The sequence below is a fragment of the Panthera leo genome, chromosome F3 (genome assembly GCF_018350215.1).
Source record: "Panthera leo isolate Ple1 chromosome F3, P.leo_Ple1_pat1.1, whole genome shotgun sequence".
Lineage (NCBI taxonomy): Eukaryota > Metazoa > Chordata > Mammalia > Carnivora > Felidae > Panthera > Panthera leo.
The window spans coordinates 40,435,366-40,462,408 of record NC_056696.1 but is presented as its reverse complement, the minus strand read 5'-3'; the positions used below and the strand labels follow the sequence as shown (position 1 = coordinate 40,462,408).

Sequence of the window (27,043 nt, the reverse complement as noted above, 5' to 3'; positions counted from 1 at the left end):
CTCTCTTTCAAAATAAATAAACTTTAAAAAAAAAAAAGAGCATCAAACTGGACACTTACGATTTGTGCACTTCACGGTTTGTGGAGTGCATCTCAATTTAGAATAGAATAGAACCCAACAGTAAGGAAGAGACAGGGGTTCCCTCTCTTACAACTGGAGGGAAAGGCAACCCCAGGGCACTCGCTGGGGAACAGGGGTGTTGCTGAAGGTGAGGAGGCATTTGCTTTTCCTCATCTCTCTAAGATCTGGAATCTTGTTCAGGCTCTTGCTTAGTCCCCTGCCCGGGTTCAGGCCGCAGCTCCGGTCTCTCTACAAAGAGGCAGATGAAGGCAAATAGAGTGGGCCCGCGGGCCACTGAGCACAGGCTTTTCTGGCTTCTAAGTCAGGCCTTCTGCCTCAAAGGCACCCAGGCTGAGCCCTCCCTGGTGTCCTACTGCCATGGAGACGGCCCCCATCCTGTAGTCTGGCCCACAAAGGCTTGAGTTCATCATTTCCAATCTCCCCACCTTCCCATATACTTTGCCTCAGCCACATCTGCGACCTCTCCTTCCGAAGCCGGTGCTATTTATAATGCCCTGGAAACACAGCCTGGGCCAGATAATAGGCGGGCTTTGCCAAACAAAACCCCAGGCCGCTCCACTCCCCCACATCCCCCAGAGGCCTGCAGTCTGGAGCCCAGTGGGGCCCAGAGGGACCATACATCTTGGAGCCGGCACCGCTCCCACCCCGTCTGTCTGACCCTCAGACAGAGAACCATTCCCCCCTGTCCAGTATATAAACACCCCTTTGGGGATAAATCCGCCCAGAAGCGTGGTCTGCAGAGCTGGGGGTGCTGAATGTTTGCTGCATCCTTGGCTTTGCCCAGTCACGTTGTGTAGCCCGCATTTGCCCTCCCAGGCCCCAGTGCAAAGAGCTAAGGGGCCATCCAGGCCAAGGCCGATGGTAATGACTCCTATTAGCTTCATGCCAGATGGTTTGTGACACCCTCTCAGATGACCCTCACGACTCTGCGAGGTAGGTACGATTGTCCCCATTGAACAGATAAAGAAATTGAAGCTCAGGGAGGCTGCATGTCAGACTGACTCCAAAGTTTGCATTTTCTGCCACCCCGTTCACTCAGAGGCCCCATGTCAGGGAGCAGCCAAGGAAGCAAGGAGGTGGCCGCTAAGCAAGCCAGGGAAATTTAGGACTAAGGGCACTTATGTTCATTCCTGCCTGTCCCTCAGCTTAAGGGCAAACCTATCGCTTATCTGGAGTAAGCAAAGAGCAAATACTTCCTGTGCCTCTACCACATGCCAGGACCCAGCTAGGCGATTGCCAGCTCTCAGTCCAGAGCATGGTCTTACAGCCTTTTCTCTGCCCTGGGTAGCCTCTTCCAGACTGTATCCGCACAGCAACGCCCCACACCCCCAGCCCCGACATCTGCCCCAGCCCTGTCATCCCAAACACAGAGGTCTTTGTCCGGGACTGGATGTGGGTATTGGGTATGAGTGTCACAGTCTCTGCGGCCAGCTCACAATGGCCCTTCCCACCTACTTCCCACAGCCACCCCAACCCTGTGGTCACTTTCTGAACCTCCCTAGTGGCCTCTGATTTCTTTCTGGACATGGCCAGCAAAAGGAAGTGGGGAGATGACTCAGAGGTGTGATGTGGCCTTAACAGATGTGTCGTTGTGATGACATTCCCTAAGGAGGTGGGTAATGAGTGGCAGAGAGAGCTCTGGAGATCACAGGAGGTGTGTAAACAAGGAAAGACCAGTTTATAAGGTCCAGAACAGCTGAAGAGCAAAAGTCTTAATGGATTGTCAGCTTAACACAGCCCTCAATTCATGCACAACAGTCATTTTCAACGCTGAGGAGAAAATGAGAAACGGAACTCAAAATGTAACACTTTCACATTGTTCCTTTGCCTGGGTAAAATTAGCAGGAGTGATAAAATTGGTGATGTACTTTTAAATAGCTGTCACTGAAAAGACAAATCTCAAGGACTTGTCAAAATAAATGCAGTAGCAGAATTAAAAAAAAAAACCACCTCAATGTGATTTCCACATTTGTGTAACAGATATGACGACCACGGGCTATTAAAGACGCTTGTCCACCTCTGCCGTATATGGGCCATGGGGTACTGGGAAGGATAAAGGTCAGAAGCCAGGGTTCTTCCACCTGATTCCCTAAACCTCTGGGCAAATTACCTAGCCTTTCTGAGTCCCGTTTTCACGGGACTCCTCACGTTCAAGAGGAACGTTTGTCTTCCCACCTCATAGCACTGCCATGAGGAGGAAATGAGACGTTGGGGCTGTGAAATCGTTCAGCGAAGGTTGTACCTAAACTAGAGGAAGCTCCGTGGTAAAGGCCCGAGAAGGGGCTATGACAGGAGGATGGGATTTGGGTCTTGTGACTTCCTTAGAGCTCAGCTGCACTCTCGGTGTCAGGCCATGAATGTCCCCGAGTGATGTGGGTCTCAAACAGTCACCCACAGATCCCTCAGGGGCCACATCCGCGCTCACTGCCCACCCCACCTGTTCCTAGGACAGAAGGCCCGGGACCAAGTTGCTTTCCAGAGGCCCATGGAAGCAAATGTCATGGGTTCCAAAATATAAAAATGAAACTGCCAATTTGAAATTAATCATGGTTTAAACAACTGTAAAATGGAACATCATAACGGCACTGATATTTAAATATACTTTCCATAAAAATTCATTATATTTGAAAATAACTTACAGGTGACATTTTTCTCACTTCACAATAATTTCTGCATGTGTTCAGGGTTACCAAGAAACAGCCAATTTTAAATTACGAACAAATGAGCCGCCAATGTCTAAATACTTTGAAAGGCCAAATTATAAAAATCTTTAAGTTTTTTTTTTTTTTTTACAACAAAAGTATTAACACTTCCTGTGGGATGTGGGGTGCGGGTACATCCTCTTGGGGGTGCCATGTCCTGGGGCTCTCTCCAGGTAGGCATGTCCAGTGGGCACCAAGGTCTTAAGAAGGCCCTCTTGGCTTCAGCCTAACATTTCAGAAGCTTCTGAGGGGCCAGACGTTTTGCCCTGTCCCTTCTCTGTATTTGGAAGCCAGAAGTCTGAATTCAAAGCCTGCCTTTCTCGAGGCTATTACGGTGGTCACCGATCATCAAACTACACAAAAGACCTTATGATAACAAGCTAGTTTCCTGTTCCACCCCTTCCCAGCCCCACCCTATTGCCCAAATAGGTTTCTGTTATTAGTTCCTATGGCGGTTACCCTCTAGATAATATACTAATAACCTGATTTCCTGTTTTGCCACTGTCGGCCTGTATCGATCATTACCCCCCAAAATAGTTGAAAATGATGCGTAACTTGCACTAAACCCATTTCTCTTTCTTCTTTCCTTCCTTCTAATATTTGATTTTGGTTGCTTTTTTATTATTTGCACACTTAATCTCAAAATCTGGTTTCTTGGTTTATTTACTTATTTATTTTTTAACGTTTATTTTTGAGAGAGAGAGAGAACATGCACGCACAAGTGGGGGAGGGGCAGGGGGAGAGGGAGACAGAGGATCTGCAGCGGGCTCTGAAACTGAGAGCAGAGAGCCCCACGTGGGGATATGGGGCTCGAGACCATGAGCCAAGAGGTTGTGACCCGAGCCGAAGCTGGACGCTTAACTGACGGAGCCACCCAGGCGCCCTTTTTTTTTTTTTTAATAAATACATACATAATCTATTGTCAAGTTAGCTAACATACAGTATATACAGTGTACTCTTGCCTTTGGAGTAGATTCCCGTGATTCATCACTTACAAATAACACCCAGTGCTCATCCCAACAAGTTCCTTCCTCAATGCCCATCACCCATTTTCCCCGCCCCCAAACTTGCCCACCCCACCTCTTGGTTTTTTTTAATTACTTTTTTTGAAGTTTTATTTTTTTAATGTTTTTATTTATCTTTGAGACAGAGACAGAGCATGAGCAGGGGAGGGGCAGAGAAAGAGGGAGACACAGAATCCAAAGCAGGCTCCAGGCTCTGAGCTGGCAGCACAAAGCCCGACGCGGGGCTCAAACTCACGGACCGTGAGATCATGACCTGAGCTGAAGTCGGACGATTAACCGACTGAGCCACCCAGGCGCCCCAAGAAGTTTTAATTTTTTTAGTAATCTCTGCACCCCACATGGGGCTCGAACTCACAACCCCAAGATCAAGAGTCGCATCGTCTTCCGACTGAGCCAGCCAGCCCCTGGTTTCTTGTTTTCTAACACTCTGACAGCCTCTCTCAAAGCCCCTTGCCATCAGATGAGAGTATTGGAGGACGCCCCCTCCGCCCCTCCGCCCCTCAGACAAGCTTTTATTCTGACTTGCTTTATAGTCTGCCCAGCAACTACAACTAACCATATCGAGCTTCCTTCAAGATTACCAATAAATGTCATTTACATTATCTTGATGATATAAATACTGTTTCCTACCAGCATCGGAAGGGCTCAATCTCACTTTGCTCAATGTAAAATGGGGGCAGCAGAGCATGTCCTAACACCACGTAACACAAGGTGAAGACGATAAGAAATGTGAATGACAGAAGACTTTTAGTAAATAAAAGGCCTTCTTTTTCTATCATTATTCCGTGACAAACAACATGGAATGGTAATACGGGCTAATACCACTGGGGCTAAGAAAACTTTCTGAACCTCGATTTCTTCACCAGTAAAATGGGGAGGACATTACTACCACCTCACTCAGTGGCTATAAAGATTACTTGAAATCCAAGTGCTTTGTATTTAGTATGTCACTATCCCAAGTTTAAGAGATCGTGACCTCATTTCCGTCTTTCAGGGAGAGAAAACTGCAGTTCCCGCCTCCACACAGCAGGCTGTGGTTGGGAAAAATGCACAGCGCTCTCTAAAGGGCATTTAGGGGACAATTGGAAAATATGAATAGCGCCCATAGATTAAATACTTCTGCTAAATCCAGTATCATTGGATATGATTATGGTACTGTGGTTATGTAGGAGAGTGCCCTTGTTCTTAGGAAATACATGCTGAAGTATTTAGGGGTTAAGTGTGACAATGTCAGCAAACCATTTTCAAATGGCTCAGGAAATTTTATTAGAGAGAGACAGAGACAGAGACAGAGATGGAGACAGCACAGTATAGCAAAATGTTGACAATCAGTGAACCCAGACATTAATTGTACTGATCTTTCACTTTCTCTACTGATTTGACATCTTTCAGAATAAAACCTTGTGAGGTGGGGAGAAGCCCTTTCAGTGTTGGAAAGCACCCTAAAGGTCTTTTGCCTATTCTGGGAATTAGGTGTAGGCCCTGACACTGTGGCTCCCACAGCCCCTCCCAGTGAGGTGGGGGCAGCTTTCCTGACATCTCAAAGCCCTCGTAAAGCTGACCAAGCCCGGGAGGTGATGGAGAGCTCCCAGGTTGGGGGGACCAACGGACAGCATTTCCGTGGTGCAGAGGGTGGCCCGTGTAATCCAGCCCTCCTTCTGAAGCTTTGGGGAGGGAGAGCCAAGGGGCTGTCCAGAATTGCCCCAGAGGAGAGGCCAAGCAGACAGCTGCCCGCTTTGGGTCCTGGCCGAGGCTCCTTCACCGGGTGTCTCATCAGCTGTCTCTCTTTTGTTCAAAGGAAAGCAGGAGAGAACAGTTGGTATCTTTGCACTACCCAGAACCCAGACGCTCCTTCCAGTCAACTCAATTATCTGCACCAATGAACTGGGAAAAGAGGCACTGGTAATCGACTTTAAATTCTATGTTATACTTGCCATCTACAAAAAAAAAAAAAAAAAAAAAAATAGGTAACACCAAAAGAAAACCAATCAGTTCAGCAACAAACAATATAAAGTGAAAGATGGGGTCAGACTCTCTCATTCCTTTATGCTATCGGGTTCCCATCTCTTCCTTGACGGCCCAGCTCTCAAGGTTTTAGGAGTAATCTACAAATTGGAAGGAAAAAAAAAAAAGCTGCTTTGCCTAACTGATAATAGGTGATCTGCCTATGGATGATCTGTACCAGTAAACTCCTAACTGCAGTGCTACATTTCATTCTGGACATAATACATTCAAATGGAGATAAACTGTAGCTTGTTCTAAGGGTGATTAGTATAACGAGGGGGGGGTGGGGAATCTGGCATTAAGGGAGCTCACACACTGAAAGCCCCAGGGACTGGGTCAGGTCTTGCGTGGTCTCACTTGATCCACGCAATCACTCCCTGCCTGTATTTCCCAAACTTGCCAGATCATAGGCGTCACTGAAGGAGAGGAAGGAGGTTGAGATCGGGCAAGTTGGGGAACACTGTCTGACGAGTGAGGTACTTTCATTCAACTTTTCCTGGGGAGGAAACTGAGTCTCTAAGAGGTTCCCTGGCCAGCCTAAGGTCATACAGATAGAGATAATGATGTCACTGTGGATAACATGATTTCAACTGCTAACATCTGCTGCGTACTCATCATGTGCTAAGGACTTTACATGCAGAGTCAAGATTTGAACCCTGACTGGAAGTCTGGCTCATTTCATGATCTCCATTCTTGCGATTACCTCGTACATCTTCCCAGAACACGTCCAACGAAGAAGATCTGAAAAAACAGGGCAGCTGAGAGCAGAGAAGAAAAGATGGGGCAGACACGTGGTAGCCGTTTCCAAATATTGAAAGGCTGTCACTGTACTTCTTTCACACGCTGTATTTTGCAATCCCCTACTTTATTTGGGGATGCATTTTGGTGAGACCCATTCACCTTTGATATCTTTCCCCAGTGGATGGAAGTCATAGCCATGACAGATTAATATAAGAAGAAATTCTGAAAGACCAAGCTGACCAAATACAGAATAAGATGACTGTTCTTACACCCACTGTTGTTGGGAGTCGCCCACCAAAGAGGTGTCCAAGCTGGATGACCCCTGGTGGGGATGTTTTAGGGGGGCCTGAGATATCTGAAAAAGAAAAGAATAGGGCTACATGACAGTTTAAGGTTCTTTCCAAGTTTGCAAGTTTAACTCTACAGAAGTTGACATTTATTCTATTTACAAATGGATTTTAAAATCAGGGGAGGGATGTAAAGTGGGTCAGTATTATTGTCCAGATGGGGAGGGAATTGCGTCACTGAAAGCTGTGACCAGTCAAGGGTTCCGGGAGTAAATCAGCTCAACCGCTGCGTAGTTATAACCCTCACTGTGCATCAGAATCGCTGAGGGCGCTTTACAACATGACAGATACCAGAGCTACGATCCAAACCAAATGAAGCTGAATCTCTTGGGGTGGGCCCAGGAATCAGTGATTTTTAAAAGCTCCCCGGGTAAGGGGAGCCTGGATGGCTCAGTCAGTTCAGTGTCTGACTCCTGATTTCGTCTCAGGTCATGATCTCATGGTTTGTGAGTTCGAGCCCCACATCAGGCTCTGTGTTGACAGTGCTGCTTGGGACTCTCTCTCTCTCTCTCTCTCTCAAAATAAAGAAATAAACTTAAATAAAAATAAATAAAAGCTCCCCAGGTGATTCTAACGTGCAGCCAAGATGGAGAACCACTGAACTGGAAGAAATGAAGCTCACACAGAGGATGATCCTGCTGTCCTCTGAGCCTCGTGATGACCAGGAATCAGTTCATCTCTACACTTGACACAAATGTCTCTGACGCGGGGGCAGTTGTTGAGGGACTGTTTGTAAGTCTAGAAGATCCGAATCAAAGTCCCCCAGGATGTTCTCATTGGAAGTCAGGGGAGGCCCTTTAACACTTCATTTAAAGTCTTGAAGTCCTGACTTTTCCAGTGATCACAAAGTCTTCACAAATTCATAGAGATAAAAGGTAGAATGGTGGTTGCCAGGAGCTGGGAGGAGTAGAGAATGGGGAGTTACTATTTACCAGGGTAGGTGTTTTTAGCTTGGAGGGATAAGAAACTTCTGGAAATGGATGGTGGTAGTGGTTACACAACAGTGTAACTTTGTACACTTCGAAGTATTGTGAACTGTACACTGAAAAGTAGTTAAAATGGTCAATTTTATGTTACATATATTTACCACAATAAAAAAACTGTTTAATGTTTCAAGTAGAGAGACTGTAAGAAAAATATACTGAACATGCATTGACCCACCCAACTGCAAACTGTTAGCACTTTGTCAAGTTTTCTTCAGTTGTTTTTTTTTTTTTAAATAAAAGAAGTAAAACTTTGCAAATTAAAACACAAAAAAAGCTTTCAGAGGGATTTATCCCAGGAATGTAAGGGTAATTCAACATAAGAAAAACAATCACTGTAATGTACCAGAACACATGATTATCTCAATTGGTGCAGGAAAAAGAATCTGACAAAACCCAACACCCTTTCATGATGAAAACACTTAGAAAACTGGGAATAGAAGGGAATTGCCTCAACACGATAAAGGGCATTTGTGAAAAAATCCCCAGCAAACATCACGCTCAATGGTGAAACACTGAGAGCTTTTTCTCTAAGATTAGCAACAAGACAAGGATGTCTGCTTTTACCATTGCTACTCAACATTGTATTCGAAGTTCTGGCCAGAGCAATTAGGGAAGAAAAAAAAAAAAGGCATCCAAATTGGAAATGGAGAAGAACTATATTTATAGTTGATGTGATCCTACATATAGAAAATCCCAAAGAATCCACACCCACAAAAAGCTACCGGAGCTAATAAATAAATCCAGTAAAGTTTCAAGAGTACAAGATCAACACACAAAAATCAGCTGTGGTTCAATACACCACCAGTGAACAATCTGAAGAGGAAATTAAGAAAACAATTCCATTCAGGAAAGCTTTCGGAGCATCTAAGGACTGGACATTAAAAGAGTCTCCCAGTCCTTTGAAGTGGAAACATTTTGTTATTAATGGTCAGGGTGGAGGCACATGCATCAGCACCTTTAATTTTTCATGCATATTAGTGCATCTCATATTAAAATTAAGTAGAGCACAAAGGTTGACGGGGACGGTCGCATGGACTGCACAGGACGACGTGTGGAAGAAGCAGAACTACACGCACAGGCACTTCAGAAAGGCCCGAGTCTTGGCCATCCTGCCTCCCTCCACGTCTCAAGAGTCACAGGAAGTAAGGAAGTAAAATCCCAGGCTCCTCAGAGGAAATCAGGCCTGAGTCAGCCTTCCTGGGAGGTTGAGGGAACAGATTAGGCCCAGCAAACTGTTTACTGAGGAGGGTGTTTTTCACTTGAAAAGTTGGTGGGTTTGGGTTTTTTGGGTTTTTTTTTTTAAGTGGAAGAAGGAACTAGAAAGTGTTTTTAATTATTGTTTTGTGACTAGGGGCCAGAAAGATGAAGGGTTTGCCAAGTATTGCCACATTCTTAGTTCTCCATGTTCCAGAGACTCTAAGAGCTGGTGGTTGGTTTCCATCACTGAGATGGGTCTCCTAACCTCTTGTTTCTGTTCCTCCCTCATGGACAGCTAACTAACATGTGCTGGGATCTGTGGATGGACATACTAGGCAGAGAAAAATCTTGAGTGCAAGAAGGTGATTTGCTGAAAGGTAACGAGCCCTAGACTGGTGGCCAGAAGACCTGCCTGCTGTCTAGGCTGGCCTCTAAAGCACCCTAGCTGTGTGGCTTTGAGTCCATTGCCTTCTGGATCTTGTCCATAAAAGGGGAGGAGGGCAGGGCAGGGGTTGGGAGGGGAAAAGATCCTTTTGACTTTGACATTCTAGTTTTTCTAAAGGCCAAACCCATTAAGAATTCAAAAGAACTGTAAAAGAAAAGGGAAGTGACATTGATAGAAAATAAAGATGGGAAGAGAGACAAATTGTAAAGAATGGACAAAAGATTTTTCTACTCCAGGCTGCTCTTTTCTACTTGACCAAAGCTGAGCGAAGCCAGAGGTTCACGTGGACTCAGGAGGGGAGCAGATTTGGCAAGGAAGGAAAAACAGCACTCCTGTTTTCAGTTTCCCAGGGCCAGGGCTCCCCAAGTAGATCTCACAAAAGGCCCAAATGCTTAAAGCTTGACCACCTGTGGGCAAATCGACCTTATTATGGACTGTGTTTTGAGAGGGAAAAAGTGGAGTGGAGGCAAATCAAACAACTCTCAAAAAATGAATAAAAGGGCATTGGATTTGGATGGGAGGCCCCTGGGTGTTCGTTAGATTTTTTTCCAAACGTATTATCTGGCAAACGTTTATAAAGTGCCTACTATGTGCTGGGTGCTCAGACAGGATATCTGGGTAGATAGCATTCATCGGGAGATAAGAAATGTGCACAAATCCCAAATGTCTAAAACACAAATGGAGGGGCACCTGGGTGGCTCAGTTGGTTGCACGTCAGACTTGGGCTCAGGTCATGATCTCGCAGTTTGCGAGTTCGAGCCCCGAATCCGGCTCTGTGCTGACAGCTCAGAGCCTGAAGCCTGCTTCAGATTCTGTGCTTCCCTCTCTCTGCCCCTCCCTTGTTCACTCTCTGTCTCTCTCAGTCTCTCAAAAATGAATAAATGTTAAGAAAAACATTAAAAAAAAAAAAAAGTAAAACACAAAGTGAAACCTGCCACAACGGAGTTCAGATAAATTTCTGGAGTTCAGAGTAGGCGCTGCTCCCCCTTAACCTAGGAAGTTTAGGAAATATACCCTAGAGGCTGAAGCACAGACCCAAAAATCCTTTATTTTTCCAGGAGTAGCAATTATCCCCAGTTCCATTTTAAAGAAGTGAAAACCAAAACAGAAAGGCAAATTATTTGTTCTCTGACCATCCAGCTTGTTAGCAACACAGGATGATCTAGAACTACAAACTGATAACTTCCCCCAGAAATTAACGGTGAAAGCATGCACCACTAAGATGACATAAAGTTCTTTTTAGGGGAGGCAACCCATAGCCATAGTCTCCTTTCCCAGCTTAATTCCAAAGAAACACCAACCAAAATTCAAAGCAGGATAAAAAAATTCATAAGCAGGCTGGAGTCACATGTATTTTGGGTCTGAAGGGAGCCAAGGTCTCTGAAGTGGCAGCTCCGCCTACTTGGGGAGGGGTTCTTTGTGTGAAGTCCAGCTGCCCCATTATAAGTGAGTTGTAGGGGACACCATGCATCCGGAACAAGGCAGATGAAAGATGAAAACCTAGGCAAGCCCTCTGCTTTTGCAGAAGGAACGTGGCCGCAGGCTTTTCAGCATTGAATTTGAACAAGCCAATGGTATCCCAATCATCGAAACAGGAAGCCAGATAAACAGCATGTTATCAAGGGGGGATCCGGGCGCTTCCCTTAAGCCGGCGCCAGCTGCGCCCTCTGGCTGTCCTAACAAAGTCCCATTGACTCACCAGCTGATTTTCCCGTGTTGGGCTCCGGGGGACAAGAAACCCTCTCTGCTGAGTGGACTTCACCCCTGCACACCGCCCCCACCACTCACCACTCACGCCCTCCCCTGATCCTGTCTCCCCTCTCTGCCCTCTGCAGACTTGGCTGATGCTTTATCCTAGGACCAGGTTATATTGGGTGAGGATAGAGGGACCACAAGAGCCCAAGCGCCCGAGAGCCCTCAGGTGAGCTCCTGGTGTTCACTGAATCTTCCTTTCTCCTCCCTCCCGTCTCCCCCAGGGAACACTTCCACTGGGCGGGCGCCAAAGAGGACAGCCTCCGGGAGTGTGGCCGGCCGACGCTTCGCAGCACAACCTGGGCACCCAGTGAACATTTTCTGGAACAGCCCGGCAAGGTCACCTGCTCCAGCTGCTCTGCTCGCTCCGCTGGGATGGGAGAAAACACGGGGACGGGTGTGTGTGTGTGTGTGTGTGTGTGTGTGTGTGTGTGTGTGTGTGTAATAACGTAGCACTTGGTGTCTTTGGTTATAGGATCTCAACACACTTTACCCTGCAGGTATTTCACAGAAAGGGAAACTGAGGCTCCGAAAGGCTGACGCTGGTAGCCCCTAGTGAGTCAAGTCCTGGAGCAGACGCGCGGTCCCCCAGGGACGCCTCGGCACACACCCTCCCGGGAAGCCGCCAGCGCCTCCGTTGTTATTCCAGCGCCTCTCTCGAGCCCAGCCCGCAGCCTCCCCGGGGCACCAGGCTCACCTCCCCCCGGGGATCTGTCCCGGCCCGGCAAAGTGGGAAGCGGCGGCCGCCGCGCGCAGCCCGGTCCCCGCCCCCGCGACGACCCCGCGCGGGCCACTCACCGGCGCGCCTGCCCTTCCCGGCTCCAGCTCCGGGTCCCGGTCCGCGCCGCCGCCGCGCAGAGCCGCGCATCCCCAGCGCAGCGCGGGGCCGGGCGCGCTCTCCTCGCGATAAGAAAGTTTCTCCGGGGTCCCCGGGCCGGGTCCGGCCCTCGCTCGGGGGTCGGCGTCCGCCGCGCGCTCCAGCCGCGCGCTCACACTAGGGCCGCCGCCGGCCCCGGCCCCACAATGAGCGGGGAGGCGGCATCCTGAACAAAGTGCGTCCCCCGGGGCCGGGCTGCCGGGGGCGGAGCCTCGTGACCCGCTGCCCCAGGCACACGCCGGCTGCCTCCGACGCGGGCCCGGGGAGGGGGTGCCCGGCGACCGGGGGCCGGGGGAGGGGGGGCGGGCAGCAGGGCAGGCTGTGTTTCTGGTCGCCTTCGTCTTCCTCCCCCCGCACTGTGCCAGTTTAACCCGCAGAGGGGCGGAGGCATGGGTCCCTTCCAGACTTTGTCATTGGAAAGCTATTCCCGTAACCCTTTCCTGCCTTCGCCTTCCCGTCCCGCCTCCCCAGCCGCAGAAAGGCGGCTGCTTGGTAGCTAGGCTGGGGCCGCGAGCTGGCAGGGCAGGAAGCCTTCGCACAATTGAGCCTTTCCTTTGCCCGGGGACCCGCCACCCCTCCCCAGCAAGTCCTCGGGCTGCAGTTAGTTCGGTCGGTTCACTGAAAGGGGGCAGATGAATCCGCCAGCCTCCTCAACCCGCTTCTGACTCCGCCCACCCTTCCTTCCTCTCTACCCCTATCTGAGTTGGATCTCGGGTGCAGAGGAGAGGGGAGGCCCCAGAAGTGCCCGGCAAATAGTAGGTGCTCAGTAAAATAACGTGACTTCTTCCCACGTTCTCTACTTTGCCGCTGCCCCTCCTTCTAGGGCCCATGGAAGTGGGGGGAGGGGGCAGAAACGAGAGAGAAAATGACAAGACCCGAAGAGCGTTCTCGGCCAGAACCTCGGCAACCTCTCCGCAGTGCAAGGATTCCACCCCCCATCCCTCATACCCCCACCCCCACCCCCACCCTCACCCCCGCTTCCGGGCCTGAGGGCTTCCAGACTCTGCAGGAAGAGGGCAGAAGGAAATCAGGTGGCCTCTGCCTCTGGAGCAAGCTTTGAGCTCTGTGGGTGAAAGGGAGTAACTGTGGCCAAGGACCCAGCTGATTGGGATCAGAGATTTCACCAGCTCTAGCCATCATGAGGACTGATTGATTTCCGGGGTCTTGAGGGGCTGAAGGATGGAAAGCAGAAAGGTCAACTCCCTGGGAGGTCTCTGAAGTATCAACCAGTAGGGAGCTGAGCAGAGTCAGGATGAGAACCCTTGAGTTTTGCCTGGGGCCCTATCCAGCCAAGCAGGCCGCAGTGCATGTGGACACAAGGGAGGATGAAGGAGCACTAGACAATGAACTAGCAGTGACATTGAAGTTCCCATCCGATCAGGGGGAACGATTTTGACATGAAAGGAATGAATTGTCTTTTGCGGTGGGGAGGGGGCTGTCTCTGAGGGGCACCTGAGATGAGGGTGTCATGGCTAAAAGTATGGGCTCCTAAGGCAGACTTGTCTGGGCTCAAATCCTGGATCTACTGCTTACTAGCTGTGGGAATTTGAACGAATTCTTGAACCTCTGACCGCCGCGATTTCGTCGTCTGTAAATGGGATAATAATTGTTACTGTCTCATAAGATTGTTGGGAGGATTAAGTGCAATAAACACGGGTGGCCCGCTTAGAAGAGTCTGGGACACCACTCACCATGCATTATTAAGTCTGAGTCCTACAACCTTGCATCCATTTGACATTCAACGATGTGCTACCTGGAATTCTTCCTTTCTTTGCGCAGTCCCCTCTGCCTGCAAAGGGGAGCCTGGTGCTTTAAGAAGCAGTACTGTCTTGGGGCGCCTGGGTGGCTCAGTCGGTTGAGCGTCTGACTTCAGCTCAGGTCACGATCGATCGTGCGCAGGTCACGATCTTGCGGTCCGTGAGTTCGAGCCCCGCATCAGGCTCTGGGCTGATGGCCCAAAGCCTGGAGCCTGCTTCCGATTCTGTGTCTCCCTCTCTCTCTCTGCTCCTCCCCCGTTCATGCCCTGTCTCTCTCTGTCTCAAAAATAAATAAATGTTAAAAAAAAATTAAAAAAAAAAAAAAAAAAAAGAAGCAGCAGCACTGTCTCTGGGGCGCCTGGGTCATGATCTCACTCCTGGGTTCGAGCCCTGTGTGGGGCTCTGTGCTAACAGCCCAGAGCCTGGAGCCTGCTTAGGATTCTGTGTCTCCCTCTCTCTCTCTCTGCCCTTTCTCTCTGCTCCTGCTCTATGTCTCTATCTCTCAAAAATTAATAAATGTTAAAAAAAATCATTAAAAAAAACAGCACTGTCCCTTCTTGAGGGCTCATAGGGTGGATTGGCTGAGCTCCTTGGCCCTCCTAGGCCCAGGGACCAAGATTACACAATAGTCATACAAACCAGTATCAGAGACTGAATTGCCCCTGACCCATCCTGAGGTGAGACACAGGGGCCCTCACCCACATGGGTAACGCTGGAATGATGCTGTTCCTTGGGCACTACCCAGAAAGATAAAGAGGGCCAAAGCCATGATTTGTAAGAGTTTAATTTCTCCCATTGGTGCATATGATTAATAGCCCCCCCCCATTTGTGGATGGCTGATCCTACAAGTCCTCTCTGACCCTGCTCCAAATGTCCCAATCATAAACCTCCAGCAGATAAACATAATAGCATGTGGACAGGTTGGAAAGCAGAGAACAAACAGACCAGTCTGGTTGGGGTGACGGGCAGTGGATGTGAAGGCTCCTGGGAGAGAAGGTGGCCAGGACAGAGCAAGAGAGAAGCCAGAAGCAACTCTGGACAAAGCGCCGTTGGGGTGTAAGCAGAGTCCCCGCCCATCCCGCAAGTGGCTTCTGCCAAGTGTCTACTCTGTGAGCGATTTTCCTCTGAACACAGTGATGACTCAGTTGCTCTGAATCAAGCAAATGGATTTTCCTTAAATATGAAAATCAATAAGAAGTAAAGGCAAGGGCCTGGTTGTGGGGGGTGGAGGGTGGAGACAACAACAGAGGTGCTGGGGAGGGAAAGGGTTGGTAATTGAAGAAGATTCAGGCTCACTGCCGGGGACCCTTGCTCAGCAAGTGTTCCCCTTCCCCCCTACTGGCTCATGAAGAAAGTGGCCTCCTGGCCCTGCTGACCTTATTGAGACTTCTTAAAACCCAACCACTCCCTTTGCCCCCGACTCCTTGCACAGCTTAGACTCAATCCTGCTTCAGGGCAGAAGATTGTTAACAAGGGGATTAATGTCAATGTGACAAATGGGTTTTAAAAAACCAACCCAGGAGCCTGTTGTCACCCTTATGGAGTCTCAGACCTGGCTTGAGTTGAGATAAGGGCTTTGGGAGCCTCAGGAAGCACATAGCAAGTGACATTTCCAGGTCCAGCCTGATTTCTTTGGGGGCTCTGCCTGTTTTCCTGGCACACTGAGGTCTATGGACCAATGCTCATTTGTTTCACCACTAGGGTTATCTGATGGGGGACCTCGGGGATTTGAACAGAGTCAGAGCTCTCACGTTCCATGTGACCCACGGAGGAACTGCCTTCACCTCTGGGCTCTCTTGTTCAGGGTTTCCAGAGAAGTTGTAAGGCCCTTGGTGGGGATATGAAGACAGCACATTGCTTTATTTTCTTGGCCATTTAGTAAATGCCATTAGAGCTTCTGAGGTGGAGTCCGAGGGAGTCTCTGACTTCCTCCTCCTCAGCACAGTGGAAAAACACTGGGCATGGTATCAGGAGACCTGAGTCCGTGCTTTGGTTCAGCGGCTTGCTGAAGGGCGTCACCTCCATGTGCTCATCACTAAAAAGGGGTGTTGACACCCAGGGGACAACAATCATCACCCACCAAGGCTTAGGTGAGTAGTCAGTGAGATAATGGAAGAGAAAGTGGCTATAAAATGCTGTGCAAATATAAGCAGAAGTGTGATAATCGGACGGAAAGCATCAGCCCACATCCCCAGCCCATCCTCTTCCCCACCCCAGTCACATGCCCTCTGGTTATGGGCTCAGGGCTTGAAAACTCATTTTTAAGTGGTAGAGAGCTGACTGTCCACTACTAACCCTTGCCCTTTCTAGCTTGATTCATTAACCCGTGAGGGGCTGCGTGACGGTGAGATGGGGTGGAGTGTGGGCAAAGCAGTTGTCCCCGTCTGTGGCCACTCAGGCCTCATGACTGGCCTCAGGACCCCCTTTAAGAAGGGCGCTCTGTGTTGATTGTTTGAGCTGAGGAGGACCTGGGAGAAACAGTCTGTGGGAAAAGCTGGCACAGTAATGAATGTTTTACGAGACGGAGCGAGTCACTGCCTTATCGGGAAGATGCTGCTTCTCCCTTTCTTTGTTACCAGGAAGTGAGACGTACTGAAATTCATCACAGTGTTTTTCCAAAGATGGCTTTTCAAAAGAAGTGTCTCTTTAAGGGGCCAGGAGGACAGAGAAGGGGTTGGCAAGGAGAAGCAGTCCCCTTTAAGAAGGCTGGCTCTGGCGGTAGCAATCCTGGAGCCGGTAACAGTCCATACCTTCTGTAGCACTTGGCTGCAATTGCAAGCACTTCATATACATTAATCCATTTAAGCCTCACAACAACCGCTTGAAACAGGCACCATTTTTGTTTGTATTTTATAGGCGAAGCAAGTGAGGTCAATATCACGCGTGGGTCTTACAGCTCGTAAGTGCCAGAGCCATGGTCTGAACTGGCAGCCAGGCTCCTGAGTCCATGCTTTCAAGTGCTCCGTATCTGCAGAGAAAGGGAGTCTCTGGGTGGTAGTGTGGGCAGTGTGGGCTCCGTCATTTACTAGCCTCAGTACATTTCCTCCTCTCTTTCTTTTTCTTTCTTTCTTTCTTTCTTTCTTTCTTTCTTTCGTCCTTCCTTCCTTCCTTCCTACCTTTCTTTCTTTCTCTTTCTTTCTTTCTTTCTTTCTTTCTTTCTTTCTTTCTTTCTTTCTTTTCTTTCCTTTCTTTCTTTCTTTCTTCCTTTCTTCCTTTCTAACAGCTTTTTTGAGGTATAATGATTGTGAAGTTCACCCATTGTAAGTGTACAATTCTATGATTTCTAGTAAATCAATAGAGTTGTGCAGCCATCACTACAACCAAGTTCTAGAACGTTTCCATCACCCCCAAACTTTCCTCTTTCAGTATATGTTTTTTTTCTTCATTTTTTTTTCAGTATATGTTTTAATCTGAGTCCCAACTCCCTCATCTGTAAAATGTAAAAAAAGTGCCTGCCTCATAGGCTTGTTATCAGCACTAAATGAGCTTGCAAATGGTGTATGGTAAATGCCCAAGCAATGTTGTTTACCATATAGTCTCTTAGAGTCATTTTTTTTTTTCTCTCTTAGAGTCATTTAAATACAGACTTTCAGAACTGGGAGTGGTCTTAAAGACTATCTAATCCCACCCTCTCCTTTAAGAGATAAAGAAGCTAAGGTGCCAACTTGTTAAGCAACTTGCCCATTGAGAACACACAGCCAATTTAGTGGCACGGCTGGCACTGAAACCGGTCTCTTGGTTGATAGTTCAGTGCTCTCTTATCTCTGGAGAGACTTTCTACCCAAGGCATAAGGATGTCATTGTCTGGCCCCCTGCTGTTTTGTGGGTGCCCCCAGAACAATGCCAATTGGCAGACACACACCCTAGGGGTTTGCTTGTGTGAGAGCTGGAATGCCCAGCATGCTGGCCTTGGAACAGAGAATGCAGCTGGGGAAGGCTGGGTGCAGAATCGAGGGACAAGAGCCAATGTGGAGGCTGAGGCAGGAATGTCCATTTTCAAAACAGGGGATGCAATGACTCAAGGCATCTAGGAGACAGCCAGTCTCTGTAGAGCCCATTTTTGTTTGTATTTTATAGGTGAAGCAAGTGAGGTCAATATAGTGCGTGGGTCTTACAGCTCGTAAGTGCCTCAAGGCACTACCCATGCCTAGAGCCCATGGGTAGGCCAACCTCATGGGTATGTGACTTGTGCAGTTACACAGGACCCCAGGCTTAGAAGGACCCTCTGTTTGGTTTAATGCTTTCCTGTTGCAGTGTTTACATTTTTATTATTTATTTATTTATTTATTTATTTATTTATTTATTTATGTTTATTTATTTTGAGAGAGAGAGAGAGGGCACACAAGTGGGAGAGAAGCAGAGAGAGAGGGAGGGAGCAAGAGAGAATCCCAAGTAGCGCTCAAACCCACAAACCGAACCATGACCTCATGACCTGAACCAAAATCAAGAGTCGGACGCTCAACTGACTGAGCCACCCAGGCGCCCCTCTCAATAATTTTTTTTTTTTTTTTTTTTAACGTTTATTTATTTTTGAGATAGAGACAGAGCATGAATGGGGGAGGGTCAGAGAGAGGGAGACACAGAATCCGAAACAGGCTCCAGGCTCTGAGCTGTCAGCACAGAGCCCGACGCGGGGCTCGAACTCACGGACCGCGAGATCATGACCTGAGCCGAAGTCGGCCGCCCAACCGACTGAGCCACCCAGGCGCCCCTCAATAATTTTTTTAAATACAGGAGCCCACATTTTTATTTTGCATTGGACTCCGGAAATTTTGTAGCCGGTTTTATGCATTGGACAAGGAACAGAGCCTAAGCTAGACTCTTTTTATTTTTAAGTTTTATTTTTTATTTTTTTAAGTAAACTCTACCCCCAACATGCGGCTTGAACTCATGACCCTGAGATCAGGAGTCTCATGCTCTACCAAATGAGCCAGCCAGGCACACCCCAAGCTAGATTCTTAAGGCCTCAGTAAAGACAGGTATGTCTTCACCCAGAACTTATACACAAACTATGTAAGGTATACGACATAGTCCTAGAATCTTCATACTGAGTATTAAGAGAAATAGAAGTTGCAAAACAATTTGCATAATATGATCTACGTCAAGAGATGCCTCACAAAACTATATATTTCTATGTGTACATAAACCTGTATGCAAATACACTTTTTTTTTGGTAAGTCTGGAGAGACACTCTAAACTGATGTCAGCGGTTACTTCTGGGAGAGTCATCAGGGGAGTCATTAATTTTTTCTGTATGCTTGAATTGCTGTGGTTATTCTTACAAGGAACATGCATCCATGTATGACTTATACAATGACAAATAAAATGGTAAGGTATTGGGGCACCTGGATGGCTCACTCGGTTAAGCGTCCGACTTCGGCTCAGGTCATGATCTCGCGGTTTGTGAGTTCGAGACCCACGTCGGGCTCTGTGCTGACAACTCAGAGCCTGGAGCCTGTTTCGGATTCTGTGTCTCCCTCTCTCTCTGACCCTCCTCCGTTCATGCTCTGTCTCTCCCTGTCTCAAAAATAAATAAACATTAAAAAAAAGAAATGGTAAGGTATTCCTAATATATTCTGTGAACATTTTCTTCTATCAATAAATATTCTTTAAAAAAATTTTCTTTTAGTGTTTACTTATTTTTGAGAGATAGAGAGAGAGAGCACATGCGAGCAGGGAAGGGGCAGAGAGAAAGGGAGACACAGAATCTGAAACAGGCTCCAGGCTCTGAGTTGTCAGCGCAGAGTCCGATGCGGGGCTTGAACTTAACAACCCATGAGATCATGACCTGAGCTGAAGTCAGACAACCAACCAACTGAGCCACCCAGGCGCCCCGTGTCAATAAATCTTAAAATACTAAGAAAAGAAGTGTCTTGAGAGGGGAAAAATGGCGTGGAGTTGGACCACTGAAAAGTGGTAGATAGAGGCGAAAGGTTTTCAGGCCCATGATAGGGCTTGAGGGGGAGCAGGGCTAGACTAAGAGAAGGGAATTAGGTGTGAGAAGCCATTGACAAGAGCATCCACTTGGGTGGCAGTGGGGTGACTGGAGGTGTTGGAGGGCTGTGAGTTGTCAAACGAACCTGGTGATTGAGGTTGTAGAGGTGACTTTGGCTGTACTAAGCAGAAATGGATGAGTTGGGGATAGGCAGGGATTTCCCTACACAGGGAAGAGGGTTGGGGGCCTGATGCGGGATTCCCCAGGAACTGGGAGGTTTCAGGCAGTGTGTACAATGGACAGAGTACAAGCTTTGGAGTGAGGGCTGCAATCGAGTGTCAGATTCACTGTATCCACTGTGACCATAACCTTGGTTTCTTTCTGTGAAACAGAAATGATCCTGACAATATATGCCTGGCAGGGTTTGGGGTAGGATTTGATGAGATGATGTAGGTAAAGCATTGGACCCAGTGCCTGACACAGACCCAGAGCCCCCAAATGTGCCCCTTTCCCTTTAATTGATTCTGTGGTTTGAGGAACGAAAATGGCAAGAGATCATCTGCATATATAAAGAGCCACTCTTTCAAGTCCGTCCCTCCCAGTTTTCTGGGAGAGCCACTGCAGGCCAGGATCCTGAGCTCCAGCCTGCAAATGCCTGAGCTGAGCCAGCCTGGAAGGGAGAGGAGCTAGCTGCAAGCCAAGGCACTGGGCAGCAAGACAAAGGAGGAGGGCTCAGGGCTCTGACTCTCAAGCTGCTGGGACAAGCTGCGCTGACTTTGGGGCAACCTGGCAAGGGGTCCTACTCTGGGATCTCGGGAAAATTAGTGCTCTGTGAACGCTCACCCCAGTTTTCCCACATTTCTCTCAGCCCTGGTCCTTTCTGCACATCCCCCTCAGCTCTGGGGAGTGTGAGAAGGAATGACTGATGGGCCCTGCTGGTGCAGCCCTCCCCCATCTGTACAGATGTGCCCAGCAGCAGCTGTACCATGCAGGCTACACCTGTCGCCTAGATCAGCTGCTGTAACTCTACTCCTGGGATAGCAGGCCAGGTGCCCAGGCTTTGCAGACGTCCTCCTTTTGGCAGGTGGAAAGGGATGGCTTCTGCCTGTCACAACAGCACATGGAAGCTGCCTGGAAGGTGCTGGGTCCCTGAGAATCTCAGCTACAGACTGGAACCCCTTCCAGCCCAGAGTTCTGTATACCTGTCCCATAGGCCCCCGTTGGTTCTCTGGCTGCTCCCACCCCTACCACTTAGGGGTGGGGGAGACCAAGGAGCAAGGAGGGAGACAGACACCTCCAGTGGGATCCCTTTAGCTATCCTGGCAGCGGAACAGCAATGTGAACCAGAGGAGTCAAAGAGAACCAGAGCTGGGGAGTAGACTTGCAGTGGGGCCAAGGATTAGGAAGAGTCTGAAAACGAGAGCAGAACTTGCTCTTGTGTGGCTTGGGCCGCTCAGACATTCGTTCTGGAGACGGCTGCCCTGGGAGACTTCCAGTTCAAACTGAGCATGCGTGGAGGCGTGGCCTGGGCAGGCATCGTAGGAGCCGCGCACAAACTTTCCTCTAAGCCGTGGGAGAGCTCATGGAGCGCCTGGGTGCGGAGCAAATCCAGACACCCCAGGAATCTGAGAAAATTTCAACAAGGCAGACCCGAGCCACACGTCCTCTGACATCCAGACCTACAGAGTGCATGGCACGTGCCAATACACATAAAAACCTGGTAGAAAACCAGATGGCGAATTGGCATTGCTGATGTCTGGATTATACCCCCACACCCACTTCAGTCTTTGAATGAACATACCTTCCATTTCCCCATCATACTACACATTCAGGGAAAGGAACCGTGAGCCGGTGACGCTCACGGTGATGCCAAGGCATTAGCAAGAAGGTGTTCTCCAGTTCCCCATGAACCCGGGCGATGCCAGGACAAACAGCACATGTGGCCAGCGGCTCCAGGCCAGATGTGAGACACTTCTGACCCCTGCTGGCGGGTTTCTCTCCGCAGCAACCAGGGAAAGCCCCGGGGAGAATGGAGTATTGGAAAAAGCTTGCAATCTGTCTGGGAGGGGTAGGGAGAAATACCCCAGGGCAGAATCTCTCCTCATCTGGAGCTCCTCTGATGAAACCAAGAAATTAGAGTAAAACCCAGACTGAGTTTCTGGGAGGAGTGAGACAGACTAGCGTGTCCCTTCAGCCCCTGTGGCTTGGAACAACTCCCTGCTGCAGATCCCTGAGAACCTAAATTCGGAAACCATTAGCAACACTCCATTAGCCAAATTCAACCACTCAACAAGGGAAAAAAAAAAAAAAAAAAAAGGAAAATAGAAAAGAAAAACCTCTCCCTCTCTCTCTTTCTTATTCCAGTGCAGAGCCTTCCTGAACTTTTAGCTTAATTTATTGTGAGTCTGACATTCCCCCACTTAGACCTGGGGCTAACAGTGTGATAATCATGGCTTTAATGCCTTTCTTTCCATGGAAAGAGCTTAGTATTACGCTCTTTGGAAAACCACTGCTAAGAAAGCTGACATCTAGGATATTTGCATCTGTGGTTAAGTTATTTTAGAAATCAGTTTGGACACCCTAGAGACGAAATCCAAGTCTTCCAGAATCTTTACTGGAATAGTCACAGGAACCAAAGGAGCACCAGCACGCTGAGAATTCCAACAGAATTAGTATGGCAGCCCCAAGGAGAAGTGAAGTCACTCGTTCCCAAACCCCTTCCTCTACCCTGCACCCCCATCCAGCAACAGGCCCAGTGCTGTCCTTCACTTCATAGAGTGCGTGTACTCCTTGTCTCTCCAACACCCGTCATTGTCAGACCTCCACTCTGAACACAGTGCCCAAACCGCCCCAGCAAAGGCAATCATCGGCTTCAAAAGCTAAGTCTAATGGGTGTTTTCCAGTTCTCATGTTACTTGACCTCTATAGCACCTGACATCTTAACAACTCATTCTCTTTCTTTCTTTCTTTCTTTCTTTCTTTCAATTTTTATTATGAAATATTTTAGACATAATAGATGTATGGAAAATAGTTTAACAAACATACCTGTTGTAGTCGAGTTTCCCTAGAGAAACAGTACCAATAGGATATTCATTCATTCATTCATTCATTCATTCATTCATTCATTCTAAGGAACTGGCTCAGGCACTTATGGAGGCTGACGAGTCCTAAGATCTGCAGAGCGGGTTGGTAAGCTGGAGACCCAGGAGAGCCAATGGTTTACTTCCAATCTAAGTTTGAAGGCCTGAGAACCAGGTGAGCTGATGGTATACTAGTCCAAAGGCCAGTAGGCTTGAGACCCAGGAAGAAACTGATGTCCTGGTTCCAAGGCAATCGGGAAGGAGGAATGTTCTTTTATTCTAGGGAGGGTCAACTGATTGGATGAGGCCCACCTACATTAGGAAAGGCAATTTGATTTACTGAAGTCTACTGATTTAAATGTTAATCTCCTCCAAAAACACCCTCACAGAAACACCCAGAATAATATTGGCCATATACCTGGGCACCCCACGGTCCAGTCAAGTTGACATATAAAATTTAACCATCCCATCCATAAATACCATACGGTTTAAGAAAGAAAGCAGTACAAATATAATTTCATCTCCTCCTCTATGGTATTTCTCTCTCCCCACAGAGGAAATACTATTCTGAACTTGCTGTTAATCATTTCTGTGCGTATCTTTATACTTTTAACACATCAAACACTATGTGTGCATTGCATATTTTGATTATATGAATGGAGTCCTACTGCGCACATTCTTCTACAACTTTCCTTTTGACACAACGTTACATCGTAAGGTTCATCTACGTTAATTCATATAGCTTTAGTTTATTCGTTTCCACTGCTGTGTAATTTTACATTGTGCCACTATACTACAACTTAGCAATTCTCTTATTTCCAGCTTTTTGCCACTATAGCACAGTTTTATTGCTACAGAAATTCTTCTACACGTCTTATTGTGCACATTTGTGTTTCTTCAGGAATCTACCCACATGGTTGACCGTCTGGATGTCTTTAAGTTTACCACATTTAAGGTAACACTGGGATTGTTAGATTTTGTTTTTGGTTTTGGATAACCAGAGAAATGCAAGATTGTAGGTCATTGTGATTTGATTTGATTTGATTTTTTAAATTAAATTTAATTTAATTTTGAGAGAGAGAGAGAGAGAGAGAGAGAGCCAACAGGGGAGGGGCAGAGGGAGAGGGAGAGAAAGAATCTTAATGACACAGGAATCAGGCCCACAACCCTGGGAACATAACCTGAGCTGAAATGAAGAGATGGAGGTTTAACCACTTAATGACTGAGCCACCCAGATGCCCTGATCATTATGATTTTAATTTGCATTTCACCAACCATTCATACGATTGAGTACTTTTTCATATGTTTATTGGTCGTTAAGATTGCCTTCTATTCCCATCTCCTAATCTTTTTTCAATTATATTGTTCATCTTTTTTCCTTGATTTATAATTACTCTTTACATATTGTGGCTAACAATCCCACTTCAGTTATATGCTTTTCATTTATCCTTTTCAAATTTGTGGCTTCTCTCTTTTACTACGTTTTCAATAGCTCTATTGAGATAGAATTTACATATCATAAAATCCACACAGTGGAAGCGTACAGTTCAATGATTTTTAGTAAATTTAAAGAATTGTGTAACTATCACCACAGTCTCATTTTAGAACATTTCCAACACCCCAAAGCAATCCTCCTATGAACCCGTTTGTAGTCAGTCCTAGTTCTTATTCGAACCACAAGCAACCGCTAATGTACCTTCTGTCTCCACAGACTTGCCTTTTCTAGACATTAAATGGTATCATATAATATGTGGTCTTTTGCATCTTGTCCCTTTTCACGTAGAATGTTTTTAAAGTTCACTCATATTTTATTTTTTTAAACGTGTATTTTTGAGAGGGGGGAGGGGCAGAGAGAGGGAGACAGAGGAGCAGAAGCAGGCCCCATGCTGTCAGCACAGAGCCCGATGTGGGGCTCGAACTCATGAACCTTGAGATCATGACTTTAGCCGAAGTCAGACACTCAACCGACTGAGCCACCCAGGTGCCCCCAAGTTCATTCATATTTTAGTATATACAAGTAGCTCATTTCTTTTTATTGTTGAATAGTACTTCATTGTATGAATATAGCACATTTTGTTTATTTACCAGTGAATGGTATTCTCTCTGATGAAAAACAGCTTTCATATTTTTCATTACTCCCACTGGTGCAATGAATTATTTTTGCCCTGCTGTGGTTGTTTTTAAGATTTTTCTCTTTATCTTTGTTTTTTGGCAATTTGATGTGCCGAGTATGGTTTTCTTTGTATTTATCCTGCTTGTGCTTAGTTACACATCTTGGACTTGTGGATTCGTATTTTTTTTATCAAAATCTCATACGCTATTTTGCGGTGCCTGCATGGCTCAGTTGGTTAAGCCTCTGAATCTTAATTTTGGCTCTTGACCTCATGGTTCATGGGAAGGAGCCCACTTGGGATTCCCTCTCTCTCTGCCCCTCCCCTGCTCGAGCACACATGCACGCACTTGCTCTCTCTCTGCAAATAAATAAACTTAAAAAAAATTCATTCACTGTTTCTTTAAGTATTTTGTTCTACCCACTGTTTCTTTCCTCTCCTTAGAGAACTCCAATCATATATATATTAGACAACTTGCTATTGTCCTACAGCTTGTGAATGCTCTCTTAATGATTTCCAAACATTTTTTTCTTTTTTTGCTTTAATTTGGGTATTTCAATTGGCCTTTATTCAAATCACTAATTTTTTTCTTCTGCAGTGTCCAATTTGTTGTTAAGCCCATCTAGTACATTTTTATTTTCAGATACTGTATTTTTCAATTCTACAATTTGCATTTAGCTCTTTCTTGGAATTTCTGTTTCTCTTGAAATAACCTATCTCTTCACTCATCCTATCTATTTTTTTTCCTTTAAATTCTTCAACACATTGATGATAGTAATTTTAAAGTCATTGTCTGCTAATTCCCATAACTAGGTCAACCGAAGGTTTCTTATGGTTATGGGTCACAGTTTTCTGCTTCTTTATTTTATTCATTTATTTTTAAAAGTTTGTTTATTCATTGAGAGAGAGACAGAGAGAGAGAGAGAGAGAGAGAACAAGTGGGGGAGGGTCAGAGAGAGGAGACAGAATCCCAGGCAGGCCCTGTGTGTCAGTATGGAGTCTGACTCTGAACTTGAACTCACGACCCGTGAGATCATGACCTGAGCTGAAACCAAAAGTCAGATGCTTAACCAATTGAGCCACCCAGGTGCCCCTGCTCCTTCTTTATATGTTACATAAAATTTGACTGTTCTCTGTAACTTTTGTATAAAATAGCAGTGGAAACTTAAGTTTGATATTTTTTGTTTGGTTTTGTTCGGTTTTGTTCATTTCCCAGGGAGTACAAGCTCCTTCCTCTGTTTGGTGGTTAAGGTGAACCAACATTTAGGAGCATTACACCCTCTTGAGGAAGTGTTTCTTCTGTCTTTATGAAATGATTCTCTTTATCTCTGATAATATTCTTTTCTCTGAAATCAATTTGTCTGGTATTAATATAGCAACTCTAACTTTATTTGATTAGTGTTAGCATAGTATTTTCTTTCTTATTCTTTTATTAATGTTTTTATATGAATTAAAATTTTTTTTAATGTTTATTTACTTTTGAGAGAAAGAGAGAGTGTGTGTGAGCAGAGGGCAGAGAGAGGGAGACACAATCTGAAGCAAGCTCAGGCTCTGAGCTGTCAGCACAGAGCCCTATGTGGGGCTTGAACTCACGGACCATGAGATCATGACCTGAGCTAAAGTTGGATGCTTAACCAACTGAGTCACCCAGGAGCCCTTATGTTTTTATGTTTAAAGTTAATTTCTTGTAGATAGCAGATAGTTGAGTCTTACTTTTAAAAAAATCCAATCTTGGAGCTGCCTGGCTGGCTCAGTCAGAGAACATATGACTCTTGATTTGGGGGTCGTCAGTTCAAGTCCCACACTGGATAGAGAGATTCCTTCAAAAATAAATGAATAAAATCTTCAGAAAGTCCAATCTGACAATCCCTGCCTTTAAATGAGGTGTTTATACCATTTAGATTGAATGTGATTATTGATATGGTCAGGTCATGGAATATGCAAAAGCCAAAGTCTCCCTCCCCTTCAGGTCTCAGGGCCCAGACACTGTGTCACTAGAAGCA

General features: G+C 46.8%; 1 protein-coding gene and 1 long non-coding RNA gene across 5 annotated transcripts in view; one reads left to right on the top strand and one right to left on the bottom strand.

The window, feature by feature from the left end:
* NAV1 (neuron navigator 1) overlaps positions 1-12,372 on the bottom strand; it is a 244,512-nt gene extending 232,140 nt beyond the window's left edge. For 3 of the 4 annotated variants that reach the window (XM_042925777.1, XM_042925778.1, XM_042925780.1), the window contains exon 1: positions 12,079-12,371. The gene's annotated coding sequence lies outside the window, so the exon portion shown is untranslated. Of the gene's footprint in view, positions 1-12,078 lie in introns of all 4 variants that reach the window. The other variant, XM_042925779.1, reaches the window with a different exon arrangement.
* Positions 1,090-12,054, top strand: LOC122212100. The gene is made up of 5 exons (XR_006198993.1): positions 1,090-1,693; positions 5,607-5,710; positions 9,379-9,460; positions 11,505-11,677; positions 11,781-12,054. It is a non-coding gene; the product is annotated as an uncharacterized LOC122212100 (long non-coding RNA).
* Positions 12,373-27,043: the final 14,671 nt, after the last annotated feature.